This window comes from Pecten maximus, chromosome 2 (assembly GCF_902652985.1).
Source record: "Pecten maximus chromosome 2, xPecMax1.1, whole genome shotgun sequence".
NCBI classification, from domain to species: Eukaryota; Metazoa; Mollusca; class Bivalvia; order Pectinida; family Pectinidae; genus Pecten; species Pecten maximus.
Genome location: NC_047016.1, coordinates 50079190 through 50100702, shown reverse-complemented (window position 1 = coordinate 50100702; position 21513 = coordinate 50079190). Strand labels below are relative to the sequence as shown.

Sequence of the window (21513 nt, the reverse complement as noted above, 5' to 3'; positions counted from 1 at the left end):
ATTTTATCAGGACGGCAGTATAACAAGGTCACTATAACTGTCTAGCTCAACTTGATTTTATCAGAATGGCAGTATAAAAAGGTCACTATATCTGTCTAGCTTACCTAGATTTTATCAGGACGGCAGTATAACAAGGTCACTATAACTGTCTAGCTAAACTAGATTTTATCAGGACGGCAGTATAACAAGGTCACTATAACTGTCTAGCTTACCTAGATTTTATCAGGATGGCAGTATAACAAGGTCACTATAACTGTCTAGCTAAACTAGATTTTATCAGGACGGCAGTATAACAAGGTCACTATAACTGTCTAGCTAAACTAGATTTTATCAGGACGGCAGTATAATAAGGTCACTATAACTGTCTAGCTCAACTTGATTTTATCAGAATGGCAGTATAAAAAGGTCACTATATCTGTCTAGCTTACCTAGATTTTATCAGGACGACAGTATAACAAGGTCACTATAACTGTCTAGCTAACCTAGATTTTATCAGGACGGCAGTATAACAAGGTCACTATAACTGTCTAGCTTACCTAGATTTTATCAGGACGGCAGTATAACAAGGTCACTATAACTGTCTAGCTTACCTAGATTTTATCAGAGTGGCAGTATAACAAGGTCACTATAACTGTCTAACTTACCTAGATTTTATCAGAGTGGCAGTATAACAAGGTCACTATAACAGTCTAGCTAAACTAGATTTTATCAGGACGGCAGTATAACAAGGTCACTATATCTGTCTACCTTACCTAGATTTTATCAGGACGGCAGTATAACAAGGTCACTATAACTGTCTAGCTTACCTAGATTTTATCAGGACGGCAGTATAACAAGGTCACTATAACTGTCTAGCTTACCTAGATTTTATCAGAATGGCAGTATAACAAGGTCACTATAACAGTCTAGCTTACCTAGATTTTATCAGGACGGCAGTATAACAAGGTCACTATAACTGTCTAGCTAAACTAGATTTTATCAGGACGGCAGTATAATAAGGTCACTAGAACTGTATATTACCTTAATTTTATCCAGTAATTCTTGTCTTCTCAGCATAATCTGCTGCATACGTAATTGCTGCTCCAAATCATTGTTACCTAGCAACAGTAAAACAAAACATCTACATTATTTTGAAAACAATAGGCACACAATAGAGACTCCATTCCATTTGTGATACTCTGTCATTCCAAGTGGTACTCATGACCAATTTTAACATATGTAGGCAATATGGGATACATGCTCAGCCCCAGACAAACCCATGCATCATGATAAAAGGGCAATAACTCTGTAATTAATTGGTATTAGTATCTAACCTTTCTTCCTTCACAAAGGGCTATAGGACTATCGTATACAATTTGGCAGTTGCACTGAATATAAAATAAAAACTGGCCATGCAGTCCTATGTTATAGATAACACAAGATTGTCTTAGGTAGTGATAATTATCTCAAGTCATTGTCTTAGGTTGTGATAATTATCTCAAGTCATTGTCTTAGGTTGTGATAATTATCTCAAGTCATTGTCTTAGGTTGTGATAATTATCTCAAGTCATTGTCTTAGGTTGTGATAATTATCTCAAGTCATTGTCTTAGGTAGTGATAATTATCTCAAGTCATTGTCTTAGGTTGTGATAATTATCTCAAGTCATTGTCTTAGGTTGTGATAATTATCTCAAGTCATTGTCTTAGGTTGTGATAATTATCTCAAGTCATTGTCTTAGGTAGTGAAAATTATCTCAAGTCCAATTGTACCAGTCTCAAAGAGATTTTAATTGATATGAGTTATGTGATAAACAGAATCTTGCACTCTTTTAAATGAAATATGATATAATAGATAGGACACTTGATTAAAGGCTCATGACATATCAATTTATTGAGCTCTTAATAAATTCCTCACTACATTTAATCTTATATAGACTCCTCCATATAAACTACATGTATATTTAAAGTTCTAAATAAGGTGATCAAAAGACGTGTGGACTGATAGAGTGTGATTCAACTCATGGTACTACTTGTGGGGACTAGTTAATTTATAAACCTTTTAACACCAGTTAAATTATTCTTTATACATCTTAACCCCATTGACACAGCACCCCAAAACGTTTTAACCCGTTACTATATTTACATTTCATAGATAAGGAATAATTGACCTCCGTTGTCCTCTACAACAATTATTAATGTGTATTTAATATCTATCCCCTCTGTAAATCTGAAGGCACTACAAAACTCCTAGTCATTGATGGATGGGACAGGTTTAAACGTTAGTCCGACATCAGAGATCAGTGGGGCCTATAACAGTGTTCTGTTAAATCTATTGTAATGCGTTAAATCCCTAAAATAACTACAGCTTTGTATCATCAAAGACACCAGAGAAAGCCAACTCATTCTCATATAGATAAATTGATTTCTTTGGGTGAAAATACATCATTAATTTCGACACATGGGGTGTTCCTTTATGCAAAAAGACTCATATAGTATTGATGAATTGAATAAAAAGTCAAAGTGCACTCAGGGACATAGCCAAAGTGCACCCAGGGACATAGCCAAAGTGCACCCAGAGACACCAGGGACATAGCCAAAGTGAACCCAGGGACATAGCCAAAGCGCACCAAGGGACATAGCCAAAGTGAACCCAGGGACATAGCCAAAGTGCACCCAGGGACATAGCCAAAGCGCACCAAGGGACATAGTCAAAGTGCACCCAGGGACATAGCCAAAGTGCACCCAGAGACACCAGGGACATAGCCAAAGTGCACACAGGGACATAGTCAAAGTGCACACAGGGACATAGCCGAAGTGCACCCAGGGACATAGCCAAAGTGCACCCAGGGACATAGCCAAAGTGCACCCAGGGACACAGCCGAAGTGCACCCAGGGACATAGCCGAAGTGCATCAAAATTTGATGCATATTAAGACCCCAGCTCAGGGGTCAACATTAAGGCTTGTCCGCTTGTCCGGTACCAGACTAAATTGCTGTCGGACAAGTGAATGTATCAAAATGCTTGTCCAACGGGACAAGTAACAAATATTGTCTTTGTGTTGTTTATTTATATTCTAAAATCAACATTCACAAGACTTCACCTTATACATATGATAAAAAAGAAACGAAAATTCAGAACACTATGCAGATGATAACGTAACTTTCCATGTTTTTTGAAAATATTCAATTTTGGTGTCTTTGAATTGAATATGCATATTGGAAAAAAAAGGAATACCGTATTTGACCTAATAAGGGCGCCCCTACCTTTTTTAAAGGAAATAAATCTTTGACTGAGTGTCAAAATGGTGTTCAAAAGTAATAATTCTTGTGCAATGTTTTGCTACTTTATGTGTTCAGTTTTCTTCAGCAAATTAAGTAACTGCAACACAAGTTTTCGCCACTATTTGTCTATTCCTACAGATGACATGTCATTGCAAAGGGCACCCGAAACTAAACACACATACAAATAATAACTAACCATCTTTATTTGAAGATAAAGTAAAAGACTTCATTCTTGTTGATAAATAACTTTTGTTCAGAACAGAAAGCTAGTAAAATACATTGTTAATCAATTATTAGGTCAAAAAACGATGTCTGGGATGATCTGGGAAATCATCTGTGTCTATAAATAGAACACAAAAGAGTTCCATTTGAACATAAATGGTGGAACACACGTTCTCTGGTCTAAAGATCAGCTGGCATGGTTTACAACTTTACAGGTATATTCAAGTGATATTTAAGCTTAATATGATAATGAATAGATATTTTCATCTGGAATATATTTATGACGGAGTATTTTACCGTTTCCACAGCCTTGGGTATTGTGATATAAGGTATAGTCTGTTTCATAAAACTTCAGAATAACTAATCTTAATAAGGGCTCCCCCACTGTCAATTACCCGCGCCCTGCATCCTTATTAGGTCAAATACGGTATGAATAAACGCGTACAAGGAAATTGTAAGTGAATTTGAAGGTTTGCTTTGGTTTGCTTTTGTTTAACGTCCTATTAACAGCCAGGGTCATTTAAGGACGTGCCAGGTTTTGGAGGTGGAGGAAAGCCGGAGTACCCGGAGAAAAACCACCGGCCTATGGTCAGTACCTGGCAACTGCCCCACGTAGGTTTCGAACTCGCAACCTAGTGGTGGAGGGCTAGTGTTAAAGTGTCGGGACACCTTAACCACTCGGCCACCGCGGCCCCTAATTAGTTAATTCTGCACTGCCCCTACCTACTCCACCCTACCTCTCTACTTCTCCATGTGGATATATACTGCATCTCCCTGTTTTAATACAATGATGTGGACATTAAATATACTTGTTGAGGGATTGACACAAGATTATTCTGTATGAAACAGTTTTTCTATCGACACACTTTACAAACAGGGAATTTGAAGGACTAAAGTGGTGACATATGCTGATACTATCAGGCTAGCTATTTATTGCAAGATTTAGCATAAATAGTATTTCAGATATTTATGCACTATTGCATTTCTACAATTATGTTCATGTTTTAGTCAGTTAATTTCTATTCTACTACTTTAGTTTCTGCAAATCGAAAATAGGCAGTCGGTAGCATTTTTTTTTCTTCATTATGTAACTTTGACAAAACACCAATAAATATCAGTAATATAGTTGTCATTGCAATGTTATCGTTTTACTGCATGACACACAGACATTGAAAAAACATCATCAAACTTAATTGAAAATTTTCAAGTGGGACAAGTGATAATTCCATTCGGACAAGTGAATATAAATGTTACTTGTCCAAAGGGACAAGTCCCAAAAAAAGTTAATGTTGACCCCTGCAGCTCTTAAACTCACGTCTCAAAAAGGCAAATCAAATTTGTGTGTTCAAAGAAGTCTTACAATAGCTAGCTGGAGTATTGATCAAAACAAGAAGGTACGACAAAGGAAAGAAAACTTCAATCCTACCTTGTCCCTATATAACCAGGCGATTTGTTCAGTGTTAGCCTGATCTTTCATGGTATCTGTACCCACTGAGGTATCCGAAGGTACTTAATGATTGATTGATTGATCTACATGGGGAAGAAACTTACAGCATTCAGCGCCAGAGGCTCTAAAGGCCTAAAGGCTCTGGTCACACAGGGAAATTGTCAGGAAGGCTATCATTCTAAAGATTCTGGTCACACAGGGAAATTGTCACGAACGCTATCATTCTAAAGATTCTGGTCACTCAGGGAAATTATCACAAAGGCTATCATTCTAAAGATTCTGGTCACACAGGGAAATTGTCACGAATGCTATCATTCTAAAGGCTCTGGTCACTCAGGGAAATTATCACAAAGGCTATCATTCTAAAGGCTCTGGTCACTCAGGGAAATTGTCACAAAGGCTATCATTCTAAAGGCTCTGGTCACTCAGGGAAATTATCACAAAGGCTATCATTCTAAAGGCTCTGGTCACTCAGGGAAATTGTCACAAAGGCTATCATTCTAAAGGCTCTGGTCACTCAGAGAAATTGTCACGAAGGCTATCATTCTAAAGGCTCTGGTCACTCAGGGAAATTGTCACGAAGGCTATCATTCTAAAGGCTCTGGTCACTCAGGGAAATTGTCACGAAGGCTATCATTCTAAAGGCTCTGGTCACTCAGGGAAATTGTCACAAAGGCTATCATTCTAAAGGCTCTGGTCACTCAGGGAAATTGTCACAAAGGCTATCATTCTAAAGGCTCTGGTCACTCAGGGAAATTGTCACGAAAGGCTATCATTCTAAAGGCTCTGGTCACTCAGGGAAATTGTCACAAAGGCTATCATTCTAAAGGCTCTGGTCACTCAGGGAAATTGTCACAAAGGCTATCATTCTAAAGGCTCTGGTCACTCAGAGAAATTCTCACAAAGGCTATCATTCTAAAGGCTCTGGTCACTCAGGGAAATTGTCACAAAGGCTATCATTCTAAAGGCTCTGGTCACTCAGGGAAATTGTCATGAACGCTATCATTCTAAAGGCTCTGGTCACTCAGGGAAATTGTCACGAAGGCTATCATTCTAAAGGCTCTGGTCACTCAGGGAAATTGTCACAAAGGCTATCATTCTAAAGGCTCTGGTCACTCAGAGAAATTCTCACAAAGGCTATCATTCTAAAGGCTCTGGTCACTCAGGGAAATTGTCACAAAGGCTATCATTCTAAAGATTCTGGTCACACAGGGAAATTGTCACAAAGGCTATCATTCTAAAGGCTCTGGTCACTCAGAGAAATTGTCACAAAGGCTATCATTCTAAAGGCTCTGGTCACTCAGGGAAATTGTCATGAATGCTATCATTCTAAAGGCTCTGGTCACTCAGGGAAATTGTCACGAACGCTATCATTCTAAAGGCTCTGGTCACTCAGGGAAATTGTCACAAAGGCTATCATTCTAAAGGCTCTGGTCACTCAGGGAAATTGTCATAAACGCTATCATTCTAAAGGCTCTGGTCACTCAGGGAAATTGTCACGAAGGCTATCATTCTAAAGGCTCTGGTCACTCAGAGAAATTGTCACGAAGGCTATCATTCTAAAGGCTCTGGTCACTCAGGGAAATTTCACATTGTTTACCAATACACAAGATTGTGTATATATTCAATTAGCCAGTGGTCAGTAATTCACAAGGTAGTATGGACGTCCATACCACCACTTGACTGACCATCTGGACCAATCGTGTGATTAATATACATTGATATAACTTGTTTCGCAATTGTTGTAAAATATATAAAGTTCACATTTTACCAAGTAATACAGACCGAGCCTGTTGATATGTCGGACCAAAGATTTTGCGATACAAATGAATTTATGAAGTAAAAAAGAAAATGTAGTCGATTATAAAACTTTAGTACTTACTTTCTGTAGAATTTGGTCTCAGTTTTTCTCGCTCATTTGCTATTTTCTGAAAAGACAAAAAAACAATCATCATTCAGTATATTGCCCATCGAGACTTCACAATGTTGTGTAACTAATATCACACATACTTGACCCGATCTCTCACATTATTTGGCTCTATATCTAGGTGAAGATCGATCGATATTGGTAGTCTTAATTCTTTAATTAGATGTGTTGCTGTGACATGAATGCCCTGTCAGTAACCAAAAGCGTTTGGAACTTTTTAATGTAATAGGTTTTAATGAAGAGCTAGTTGTATACTTTCAGGAAAAGTGAAGTATTGGTTGAACTGTACAGATTACCAGCTGGTTCAAATATTATTTGAGGTGAAGTCACTACGTTCCACCAGATATATTTCCATTTTAAGAGATTCTACATGTTGGTGTACTTTTTTCTCAGCTGATTTTTATCTTTTTTTTTTCTCTGAAATTCCCTCCAGAGTTAGTCAAGGCTCTCCAAGTTAGGCCCTACTGTTATTAAAATTTTAATTAAAATTAATCAATGGAAAATAAATTGACCAAAACCAAACCAGAACATGGCCTGCACTTTTATCATTAAAATTACAGTTCTACATTTGCATCCATTAGAGAGTAAATGAAATAACGATGGCCAAAGTAACAACCCTTTATGCCACCAACCATAAAATGACCATTGTTTAAGGCCAAGCAAAATCATATAATTGTTTCACTGGTATACTTATAGAAATTGTCAAAATTTTCATGATACAAAATTGACACTATCATACAAATGTCAGATGTTTATGAATCCGGATTGGACCTGTGACTTTTGTCAGGGTGACATTTATTTAATATGCTAATCAATTCCATATTTGTTTTTTCACCACCTGTACAAATATTTCATGTTGCATAACTTTAAACACCTCTTAACGGAATTAAAAAAAAAATACAACTATCAATTGATTCATCAAAATAGTGAAAAAATGATTAAAAGTAATAAAAATATGACTTACAATAAATCATTGTGAAAATGTTCCACTCTCTGGGTCACATGTTGGGAGAATTCATTCATTAAAGTCTATTATCAGGAATCACAATGATAAATTCTCCTTACGTATGTTATGTTGTATTTTGTGATTCGTTGCTAGACAAGACTTGTTGACCTTACGACCTACAGGTACAGGTGCGTCTGTCGTGTTTTCCTTGGTGACACTGTGAAAGTCCTACAGAAAAATCTTCACACAGACATCATTTCAAATTCAGTCGGTGTGAAATTGTGTGAAAAGGACAACTTGTGATTGGCAGAAGATACCTGTATATACCTCCGCGTGTCCGACTGTGAGCTTTTGACAGCGTAGTCATCATCGATATAATAGACATCTCCCATCTTAATATTCTACTCAAAACCCTTATATCATAGGTGTATCGTCAAATACATATACTCCTCCAAACTAAAATTATATATAGGTACAAGATTTTTACACAATTTTTTACCAGAAATATCATGGAATGGCATGGTCCTTTGTAATTTTTTTTCAGGAATTTTTTCTTTCTGTCTTTGGATTAAGGACAACAAACTCTTGTTATATATCCTCCTTTTGGAAATGTAGTGATATTGTCTTTGTCTTAATGTAAAATGAAATATAATAATTTAACTTGATGGAAGCATCTAAAACATGGATTGCTAAATTGATACATACACCCTTCCCTCCAATGCCGTTGTAAAAATTGATGTAAATGAATGTACAAGCACAGGGTCTGTGAAATCACCGAAATAAAAACTACATTGTGATAACAAAACTACTTTATGCTCGAATAGTGTTAACCGAGTTTCATAAAAATTGGCTGAAAGAAGTATTTTCTCTCGACAAACTTCGGTCTACACAGGAACATCCTATTCCAGTTTACTTGTCAATTAGCTTCATTATGGAGGGCACAGTACAATTGTCATGAAGCAAAGGAAGTTTGCTAACGACACTGCTTTATTGACGGCCTACATACCTTTGACTGACAACAGTAAATTCACCTTGACATTGAAGAAAGGACAAAGGATTTAATATACCGAACAAACTTTAATAAATACCTACAATTATTTTCAAATGATTCATCAGCATGAATACAAGCTGTTGAATGATTTTCCGCTACATTTATCAAACACAAATACCAAATTTTACCACCAACCTGGCATGTTACTTCCAATATTTAATATTTTTTAAATTTTTGTGAACACCTGAACAATATCGAACCCATTACATTTGGATGTTAATGGGGTTTGTATTTCATCAAGTTAATTACTCTTAAGCCAGATAAAATATCACATCCCATTTCTGTTTATTCCACATTACAAGCTTCGTAAAACTTTTATTAATATTTACTATCTGATTTCATGCATTATTTCTTTGTATTCAACAAGACTTTAAACATACATTTTATTTTCCTAAATGCATTCACTGGTAACATTTATTGAATTTTGGTCCAACTTTTTTCAACAATGTGAGTTTATATAGTAGGAAATACATTGTTTTCCGTCTTTGTAATATTTTAATAGATATTTTGTGTTTCCATTAACAAAAAATTAAAACAAACAAAATCTGCACACATAATTAATATTTTCAGTGTTATAAACAAATAACCTATCCTGCATTTTAATTTCATTATGTCAAATATCATTGGACACAAATTTCATTTCATATAGCTTCTCATGATTCAGAAAACCAATCATTTTCAGGCATCTACAGATATAAATCATAAAACCTGAAATATTTTTAATTTCATTTATCACAATATTCTTGAATATGAAATTATTCTTATTCATCTTACTTAAAAACAGATGTATGTATGGCCAACCTGTGTCTGGGTGCCATTTCGTTCACCAACATTCTGATTTACCACACAATCAAATACCCATTCTTTGATCAATGCAACTACATTCTGTTTATTTGAAAAAATATTTTCTGAAAATTGCTTTAAAACAAACATTCAGTTTCTCAAAAGCTACTCTTAAATTGGCCTGAATTATTCAACATCAGCTTTTCTCAATGACTGTTTTGTGAGTTTGGAATATTATATTGCAATTAAAATCAAATAAAAACTGGAAACACCAAAGATAAAATTTTATATACTCTATAAATATATTATATATCAATGAAGTTTCTAAAAAAATCATTCAGGTTTACAAATGGATTATTATACAGATTATATAACATCCTTTGATAGACTGCTCTTAGATAGTGAGCAATAGGCAATCATGAAAATGAAATCATTGTACATTTATAAAAGAACACATAAAATCTCAAAGAGTGACAGAAATTTCAATTTTACCTACCAAATAATGAAGTGCAGATTTGAAGCTCTCTCAAAGAAATTGAATTTCTAAAATTTAAATTACTAATTTATGATTTAAATATCGTCTCCTGCTGCGGTTGCCCCACTTCACACCAAGTCAGAGGCACTTCACATAAATCAAACTCCACCTACTCCCACTTCTAACACAGACAAATCAGCCATTTTATTTTCAACAGGTGTATGAATTATTTTCATTCAAACACACTTCAACAGAATCCGAGTCCTTCTCGGTAACCCATTAACTCAAGATCATCGTACCTACCACTTTAATTTGTACCTATTAACTAATGGATCAAACAGGTAAATGACATAATATGCTTTTTTTATAAACGAGTTTGATGCTTTTTATTAAAAGAGTCATTATCAAACAAAATATTTCATATACAAATTCAAGTAGATCAAATCAATAAATACATAAATACTTCAACCTTCTTTGGCCTGAATTTTTTTTTTCTTAATCCTCATGTTTTACGATTCCTCATGATGCATTCTCTTTCCAATCTTTTTTTTAATTTTTTTTTTTTTGCTTTTTATTTCTTTTGAAAGGAGAAGTAATTATTAACTCATTTTATTCCATGAATATAAAACAAGCTGACTGGGGATTGCTTAAGCAATACATGCATGCCCTGTACCAGCCCCCACCAGATATTACACTGCAATGATTTTTAAAGAAGCAAGGATTTAACTTGACCCAACATCCTTGAAACTCAAACCTGTCATAATATTGCAGTCCTTTGTAAATGTGTGAAGTTTTAATCAAAATCTCTCAGGGAATGAAGCCACTGGAGCGCTGACAAAGGATTTTATGAAAATAGTATTGGTGACTTTGACCTTGACCAAATAACCCTGAAGGTCAAACTTGCGTGAGATATCATGGTCCTTTGTAATTGTAGTAAGAAGCTGTTAGAGTGCTGAAAATCTTTGGGTGTTACTGTACATTGGTACATACAACATAGACGTAGAGGACACCAATCAGTCCCCACGACTTCACTGTTAGTAAAAACTATTCAGAAGAAATAAATTTCCAGACCTGATAAGGGAAATCACAGTTTAATGCAAACTATGACAGAACTTCAAAATGGGTCAAACCTGCGTTCATTAACCTTTTCACCTTTGATTTCCTATTGAGCCCCATGGAGACCTCTTAATTCAACTGTGATCTTTCCCTATTGGGCTCCATGGAGACCTGTGCATTTTCCTTGGCTATCCCTATTGGGCTCCATGAAGACCTCTTCATTCCCTAAATTGATTTACCTATTGGGCCCCATGGAGACCTCTTGATTCATCTGTGATTTCCCTATTGGGCCCAATGGAGACCTCTTCGTTTACCTTGGATTTCCCTATTGGGCCCAATGGAGACCTCTTCGTTTACCTTGGATTTCCCTATTGGGCCCAATGGAGACCTCTTCGTTTACCTTGGATTTCCCTATTGGGCCCCATGGAGACCTCTTCGTTTACCTTGGATTTCCCTATTGGGCCCCATGGAGACCTCTTCGTTTACCTTGGATTTCCCTATTGGGCCCAATGGAGACCTGTGCATTTACCTTGGATATCCCTATTGGGGCCTCGTGGAGACCTATTCATTTACCTTTGATTTCCCTATTGAGCCCCATGGAGAGCTCTCTGTTCAACTTTGATTTCCCTATTGAGCCCCATGGAGATCTCTTCATTTACCTGTGATTTCCCTATTGGGCCCCATGGAAAGACGCCTTTTAATATGACATACATTGTCAAGTCTAACTTTCCCATAAATCCCTTACGTGAACATCAAGTCATTTTGACAACTGATTTCTTAAAAATGTTGTTTACCTTAAAAGGTGGCTTATTTGAAAACACTTTATATCGTTAAGGATAATCCCCAAGTTTTATCCAGAACAGAGAAAATGCCCTGGAACTGATTAGGGGAGAGCACTCTGTCATATAAAAGTTAAAGGTTATCAGCGTGATGTGATATGAGTCACCTTAATATTAAACAGGAATTACTGAAAAAGTTACTAAAGTCTGCCCCATCAAGAGTCAATTTAACAGTACAAAAAAAATTTACCATATTTATCTGGCAAATAACCCTATCCCTGATAATGAAGCCATTTTCTGTTACAATCCAACAAAATATTAAGTTTAGAAATGCTGTTTTATCATTCTACAATGTAGCCAACCCGTTGGTTGAATTAAAAAAAAATTGCCATTATACTGTTATGTCCTCGACCTTTACTTGTATTTCCTTGACTTTAAAATCTCGAAAAACAAGAGGCCCATAGGGCTAACCAGTCATCTGACTCTAAAGAACCTTCTACTGCTGTAGTATACATGCTCAGTAGCAAGTATAGTGGTACCATTGGCCATGGTGGCCATCTTGGATTTCAGACCGACCCCAAAAAATAACAACAGTTGGTCAGGACCTTCTCAGGATCACTTCAAGTAAATTTAAGCTGAATCCCACAGGTGGAACTTGAGAAGTTTGAAATAAATGTTGTTCAGGAAAACCATGATTACACTATCATGTTACAAAATGGCCACCATGGTTGACATGTCAAACTTTTTATGAGGCCGAAAAATAAAACATGTTGGCTCCACTTCTTAAACATCCCTACCGATTATCAGTTCAATAGCATCATGTGATGGTGGACAGGACACGCCGACGGACGAAGCACGAAGGGTCAGATGACCTTAAAATTTAAACTTGTTTAAATGAACCTAATACTAATTAAGATATACTCCGTAAAGACCCTCTATATCTTGCCATTTAATCAGCTTTGATTTTTTTTCATAAATTTTTAAAACTGCCAATACATTTATGGATACATATATGTCCACACAAGGTAACAAACGTCACCATTTAATGGCTCATTTTGTATCCTTATCTAAAGCCTCCAAACTTTCCTAGGTATTTTGGGAATGGGACCTTGGACAAAAACTGTGAGTTTCTGTCGACATACAACCTGTCACTCGAGATAATCATTAACATTGTGGTGGGTTGTTAAGTACAATACCTCAGATCAGAGCTAAATCCTTCACCTGGGAAAGTTTACTCGGTACAGTATCCAGGAACTGGTTGATAGATTCGATACATAATGGTTTACAAACCTATCTCCCTTTAATTCATCTAAAACAAAAAAAGATACTTGATGTGGCAGAGCAAAATGAATGGCCCCACTAGTAACCAAGGAGACGTTTGGAATATTTTAGTGTTATTGGCTTTGGATGTGCAGGGCTTTTTCTGAAGGCTTTTTGGGGCCGTTAATTGGCCCCATTCCCAATAGAAATTATTTCATATTTTGGCCAAATCCCCAAAATTTGCCCTTTACTCCTGAAAATTAAAAAGGTTTTTGTAATCATTAACAAGAGGCCAACAGGGCCTGTATATTTCACTGATTAATAAAATCATAACCGCCCATTTACACAACAATGGATCGCCTTTGCCCAATGATACCCCAGACCAAATTTCATCAAAATACATTCAAGTGTTCAGTAGCAATTCAATTGGTTTTTTTTGACAAACAACCAATAGACAACAGATGGACAGATGATTGGACGGGCGCTGTGTCATGGCATTAATAAATATGATGGTAAGCAGCTAGGCATATTTAACAAGAGGCCCAACGGGCTTAAACGGTCATCTGAATACCTTGAGTACATCACACTACTATAGCAAGTAATTAAAGGGGCATTTCTTGATTCTAGATCAGAAAGATGCAACAAGAATTGCTCACATGGCTCTACAGCAACTTTGAAGTATATCAAGGTCATTTCTGTAAATACTTTGCTGATTACCACTTTATTCACATATCATAGGCTAGGTTTATTCATGTCAATTAATTTTCTAGTATTTCATTCCAGCATACTATTGGCCTAATATCACATAACAGAGTCTCTTGCTATCAAAAAATCATCATTTAAAGATTTAAGCCTATTTGACCCCTGTGATCTTTAATGTAAGTCAAGGTCATTCATTTGAACAAACGTGGTAGCCCTTCATCCCAGCATGCTACAGACCCAATATCAAGTCCCTGGGCCTCTTAGTTATTGCAAAGAAGTTGTTTGAAGATTTTAGCCTATTTGACCTTAAAGGGGTCAAGGTCATTCATTTGAACAAACTTGGTAACCCTTCACCTATGCATGCTACAGGCCAATATCAAGTCCCTGGGCTTATTGGTTATAAAGAAGAAGTCCTTTGGAGATTTTAGCCTATTTGACCACAGGACCTTAAAAGTAGGTCAAGGTCATCCATTTGAACAAATTTGGTAGCCTTTACCCCAGCATGCTACAGACCCAATATCAACTCCCTAGCACTCTTGGTTATTGAAAAGAAGTTGTTTGAAGATTTTAGCCTATCGAACCCCCTTGACCTTGAAAGTATGTCAGGGTCATTCATTTGAACAAACTTGGTACCCCTTCACTCCGGCATGCTAAACACCCAATATCAACTCCCTGGCACTCTTGGCTTAGGAGAAGAAGTTGTTTTAAACATTTCAGCCTTTTCAACCCCTGTGACCTTGAATGTAGGTCAAGGTCATCTATTTGAACAAACTTGGTAGCCCTTCACCGAAGGATGCTACAGGCCAAATTTCAAATCCCTGGGCCTATTTGTTATTGAGAAGAAGTCCTTTGGAGATTTTAGCCTGTAAGACCTATGTGACCTTGAATGAAGGTCAAGGTAATTCATTTGAACAAACTGGGTAGCCCTTTACCCCGCATGCTACAGGCCTATTATCAAGTCCCTGGGCCTCTTGGTTATGGAGAAGAAGTTGTTTGAAGATTTTTGCCTATTTGACCCCTGCGACCTTGAAAGTAGGTCAAGGTCATCCATTTGAACAAACTTGGTAGAGCTTTATCCAAGGAAGCTACATGCAAATATGAATACCCTCACCCTTCTGGTTATTAATAAGAAGTCGTTTGAATTAAAAGTTTTAGGACGGCGGACGATGCATGATGACTATAGGTCATCCTGACCCTTTGGGTCAGATGACCTAATGATTTGGAGATATAGATTGTGAGTTAGAATCCTTGATATATGACAAGCGTTAAACAAATTTTCCTTCATACTGTTATATCTACAGTTTATATATTTATATTAAACCAACTTTTTGCAAATGAGATGAAATTAAAATCAAGGAATGTTATGCGCTGTGTTTAATGAGGCTGTGACCATCTGGAAGTCATAAATCACTCACAATTTTTTTTTTAATTTGTATGCCTTTACTAACTGCTTTATTGAAAATAGAACAAAATGGAATTTTTTTAGACAATTCAATATGTGTCAAAAGTGGAGGAAAATATTTAATTTTCCAATACCACTCACTACAATGACATTTGGTAGGAAATTTCAGGCCAATAATTAGCATGCTATCACTACCAATGATTAAATAGCAAACTCTGTAAGCTTACATAATTTGTGGTGTAGAATTCAGCAATGGAAGGGACATAATCCTTACATACCGAGTGTTACCTGTATTACAGGTGAGTACCGGCCACACCTGTCCTCAGAGACACAGGTAGCGACACCACTCCTCTCTGTTTATCTACAGGTGAACATTCCAGATATACCTGTTTACTTATCTCTCAAATGCCAAACGTTCAAAAACATTGAACAGGGCCATCACCAATGAATTATTCATATCCAGTGAAATGAACATCTCATTGATGACGCACTTGTGTCCTGTCGAGGATAAACAGAGGCAACCATGACAAAATATCAAAATATTTATATGACATACCGAATATTATTTAATGAAGAACATCACACGATTACTAGCTTAATCTACTGAGGATAAACGGATGCGATAACTCTGACCTTTCATCTTGAGAAAATAACACGTTGCCAGGAAGGAAAACATTTTCATCAATTACTAGTTTAAAACACTTGAGTATTGTATCCTTTGTTGCAGTTCTGAATTGATTTGAACCAATAATAGAAAGTTCAGACCTCAAATAAGAAATTCAGATGCAGCTGAAATGAAATCTGGTTTATAAACATTTGTCCTAACAATCCTTAGATATATATAATTGTCCACAAATACCCTCTTAATTCCCTATCAAAACATCCTCGAATGTTCCAGCATCTGTACAGCTGGGTAGACTGGAATATCAGTTTGGTACTCATTTGTACAGCTGGGTAAACTGGAGTATCAGTTTGGTACTCATTTGTACAGCTGGGTAGACTGGAACATCAGTTTGGTACTCATTTGTACAGCTAGGTAGACTGAATTATATGAAGGAGTACTCATTTGTACAGCTGGGTAGACTGGAATATCAGTTTGGTACTCATTTGTACAGCTGGGTAGACTGGAATATCAGTTTGGTACTCATTTGTACAGCTAGGTAAACTGGAATATCAGTTTGGTACTCATTTGTATAGCTGGGTAAACTGGAGTATATGAAGGAGTACTCATTTGTACAGCTGGGTAGACTGGAATATATGGAAGAGTACTCATTTGTACAGCTGGGTAGACTGGAATATATGGAAGAGTACTCATTTGTACAGCTGGGTAAACTGGAATATCAGTTTGGTACTCATTTGTATAGCTGGGTAAACTGGAGTATATGAAGGAGTACTCATTTGTACAGCTGGGTAGACTGGAATATCAGTTTGGTACTCATTTGTATAGCTGGGTAAACTGGAATATCAGTTTGGTACTCATTTGTACAGCTGGGTAGACTGGAGTATCAGTTTGGTACTCATTTGTACAGCTAGGTAGACTGGAATATCAGTTTGGTACTCATTTGTACAGCTGGGTAGACTGGAATATCAGTTTGGTACTCATTTGTACAGCTAGGTAGACTGGAATATCAGTTTGGTACTCATTTGTACAGCTGGGTAGACTGGAGTATCAGTTTGGTACTCATTTGTACAGCTAGGTAGACTGGAATATCAGTTTGGTACTCATTTGTACAGCTGGGTAGACTGGAATATCAGTTTGGTACTCATTTGTACAGCTAGGTAGACTGGAATATCAGTTTGGTACTCATTTGTACAGCTAGGTAGACTGGAATATCAGTTTGGTACTCATTTGTACAGCTGGGTAGACTGGAATATCAGTTTGGTACTCATTTGTACAGCTAGGTAGACTGGAATATCAGTTTGGTACTCATTTGTACAGCTGGGTAGACTGGAGTATCAGTTTGGTACTCATTTGTACAGCTGGGTAGACTGGAGTATGTGGAGGAGTACTCATTTGTACAGCTGGGTAAACTGGAGTATGTGGAGGAGTACTCATTTGTACAGCTGGGTAGACTGGAGTATATGAAGGAGTACTTATTTGTACAGCTGGGTAGACTGGACCATACATAGTTCTACATATATCACGGTTGTACCATTTGTATAGCTGGGAAGAGATATCAGTGCCCATCAATCAGTATTTGCGATTCTATGATGTAACCTTCATTACAATTTATTTTTATCCTTGACTTGAACAAAGCCCGCCTGTATGATAATTGCTATTTTTCTTTCCTTTCTTTTCTTCATATTTTCAGATTGTTAAGAAATGAAAATTGGAATGATTTTTTTTTTCAATCTGAACAGCATATCTACCTGACTACAGATTATTAAATCCTGAAGTCTTTTCAATTAGCTTTTGATGTGTGAGGTTTAACACATCATAATATCCGTGACGGATCTCTGTATTTAAAGGGAGCATTGTATAGTGTGAGTAATATATATTCAAATTGTTGATCAATTGATTTTAGAGGTGCAAGGTTCATCAATTATCTAAGTCTGCTTTACAGACCTGGTGCTCTAATTACTTTGTTATTATCCAGGAGTGATATGTTGATAATTCTTCAGTGTGAGACACCACACAACAACCAAAGTCAACAATATTATCTTAGGTCTCCAATATTTAAAATGGTCCTCACACCAGGATTTGGCTGAACCCCAAACAACAGCCCCCATCTCTTTCCAAATACACTCAAGTATCAGACTACCAAATTGAAATTCAGATCATTGTAGAGGCCCACTATGACCCACAACCTTTTTACTCTGCTTGTGAATTTGTTTGACTTTAGGGGGATATATATTTTTTATGACTTTAGTATAAACTTCTATTAAATTGGCAGCAGCTTGCAGTAAATCATCTAAGAATTACTGCATAAATCTTCAAAATTAATCAATTCTGTGTAATACCAGGTGCTCCGGCTTACCTGGGTATTGAAACCTGAGGTAGACAAGGAGTTTTATCTACCCTATATCTACACAGGTATAGACTTTTAGTCATGTATATTTCTTTTTTATCATTCCATTATCAACGAAAATCCATCTTATCAATAATTATCATATTATGGGAATCATGTCCCGCTGTTACATTAAATCGAACCATCCTCCGAATAAACATGGTACCATCGCCTTCCTGATTATGGAGTTGTAAAGATAGTACAAAACATATGTATTAACTCAATATAAGTACCTTTATTGGCACTCGATGGCACCAAGTAATCTAAAAAACCCAGGTAACACCAAGTAATCTAGGAACCCTGGGTCACACCAACAGTACTAAGTAATCTAGGAACCCTGGGTCACACCAACAGTACTAAGTAATCTAGGAACCCTGGGTCACACCAACAGTAATCTAGGAACCCTGGGTCACACCAACAGTACTAAGTAATCTAGGAACCCTGGGTCACACCAACAGTAATCTAGGAACCCTGGGTCACACCAACAGTACCAAGTAATCTAGGAACCCTGGGTCACACCAACAGTACTAAGTAATCTAGGAACCCTGGGTCACATCAACAGTAATCTAGGAACCCTGGGTCACACCAACAGTACCAAGTAATCTAGGAACCCTGGGTCACACCAACAGTACCAAGTAATCTAGGAACCCTGGGTCACACCAACAGTAATCTAGGAACCCTGGGTCACACCAACAGTACCAAGTAATCTAGGAACCTGGGTCATACCAACAGTAATCTAGGAACCCTGGGTCACACCAACAGTACCAAGTAATCTAGGAACCCGGGTCATACCAACAGTAATCTAGGAACCCTGGGTCACACCAACAGTAATCTAGGAACCCTGGGTCACACCAACAGTAATCTAGGAACCCTGGGTCACACCAACAGTACTAAGTAATCTAGGAACCCTGGGTCACACCAACAGTAATCTAGGAACCCTGGGTCACACCAACAGTAATCTAGGAACCCTGGGTCACACCAACAGTAATCTAGGAACCCTGGGTCACACCAACAGTACTAAGTAATCTAGGAACCCTGGGTCACACCAACAGTAATCTAGGAACCCTGGGTCACACCAACAGTACTAAGTAATCTAGGAACCCTGGGTCACACCAACAGTACCAAGTAATCTAGGAACCCTGGGTCACACCAACAGTACCAAGTAATCTAGAAACCCTGGGTCACACCAACAGTACCAAGTAATCTAGGAACCCTGGGTCACACCAACAGTACCAAGTAATCTAGGAACCCTGGGTCACACCAACAGTAATCTAGGAACCCGGGTCATACCAACAGTAATCTAGGAACCCTGGGTCACACCAACAGTAATCTAGGAACCCTGGGTCACACCAACAGTAATCTAGGAACCCTGGGTCACACCAACAGTACTAAGTAATCTAGGAACCCCGGGTCATACCAACAGTAATCTAGGAACCCTGGGTCACACCAACAGTACTAAGTAATCTAGGAACCCTGGGTCACACCAACAGTAATCTAGGAACCCTGGGTCACACCAACAATAATCTAGGAACCCTGGGTCACACCAACAGTACTAAGTAACTAGGAACCCCGGGTCATACCAACAGTAATCTAGGAACCCTGGGTCACACCAACAGTAATCTAGGAACCCTGGGTCACACCAACAGTACTAAGTAATCTAGGAACCCTGGGTCACACCAACAGAATCTAGGAACCCCTGGGTCACACCAACAGTAATCTAGGAACCCTGGGTCCACACCAACAGTAATTATGGAACCCTGGGTCACACCAACAGTAATCTAGGAACCCTGGGTCACACCAACAGTAATCTAGGAACCCTGGGCATAACACAACAGTACCACGTAATCTAGGAACCCGGGTCACTACAACCGTAATCTAGGAACCCTGGTGTCACACCAACAACCAGTATCTAGGAAACCCGGGTATACCAACCAGTATCTAGGAACCCGGGTCACCACCAACAGTAATCTAGGAACTGGGGTCCCACCAACAGTAATCTAGGAACCCTGGGTCACACCAACAGTAATCTAGGAACCCTGGGTCACACCAACAGTACTAAGTAATCTAGGAACCCTGGGTCACACCAACAGTACCAAGTAATCTAGCTAACATGATGGAGACCGGCGCCCGGTCAGTACGATTGAACCAGGTGATGATGGAGACTTTGGTGTACTGGTAAGACAAACTGGGCTGGTGATATAAGTGTCCCTACTTCAGGTCTAGGTATAGGCACTATCCAAAAACAAGATACCTTACTCTGCTCTGCTCCAGTCGTTGTCCCAAGGGAGTTGAGAAAGTTGAGAATATGCTGTTAGCCCTGAATGGCAGCTTCTGCAGTAACAATACTTCCAAGGGAGTTGAGAAAAATAATCATACAAACTGATAAAATAAAGGTTTGTTCCCAATTTGTGAACCACTTTGAGAGACAGTTTAGGCTATGATTAAGAACTTTAACTTAACATTATTAGATTTAGTCTTGATAGGAGATGGTCGCCCCGGTCACTCTCTAAACACCAGGGTACTCTAGGTAAATAATATCTCTATATCACATATCTGGGTTGGTAGGGCCCTTAAATCCTAAAATCTGATTTTACAGATATTACACTGCTGATTTAGTTATTAAAGTGTCGAGCGACCTTGACAGTAGATCCAGGGCACTCATATATATACAGTACTCGATCCCGATATCTACTGGTCAAATAGCAGCCAGAGGTTCTAATAGTTATCTAGAAGGAGTTGTCCAAAGGAAAAAAAAGTTGACTGGTGGACAGATCGATCGGCATACTGCTGCATCATATATACCAAAAACAAACTTAGCATTTCATGCTTCAACTCATAACCAAAATATATACTACAGGAGCGAGTCCAACGAAGTGGGTTTCTCTTTAGGTCTGAATTTGGTGAATGGAGTTGTTGAAATGTTTCAGCTTAAAGAGAGTCATTATCAGAAATTAAAATTAAGATCTATGAAGAAATCCGCTGTGTGTTGAACTGACTTCTTTAGTATGGATTGCTCTAGTGAGACATTTTGTATACTATCATATCCACCGTAGATTTGTCAGGATTTCTATGATTTCTACCTTGAGAGATATTGTGTCACTCTGACCCCCCCCCCCCCCCCCCCCCCCCCCCCCCCAGAGGGTAAGAGTGAGGCATTGTCAATGGAAACATAAGAAAGAATCAAGTTTTTTAAGA

General features: G+C 37.8%; 1 long non-coding RNA gene across 1 annotated transcript; it reads right to left on the bottom strand.

Moving 5' to 3' along the window:
• Positions 1–1042: 1042 nt before the first annotated feature.
• LOC117322373 lies at positions 1043–20771 on the bottom strand. Its single transcript, XR_004531532.1, has 3 exons — positions 20570–20771; positions 6812–6857; positions 1043–1097 (listed from the first exon to the last, which is right to left on the bottom strand). It is a non-coding gene; the product is annotated as an uncharacterized LOC117322373 (long non-coding RNA).
• Between the last annotated feature and the right edge of the window lie 742 nt (positions 20772–21513).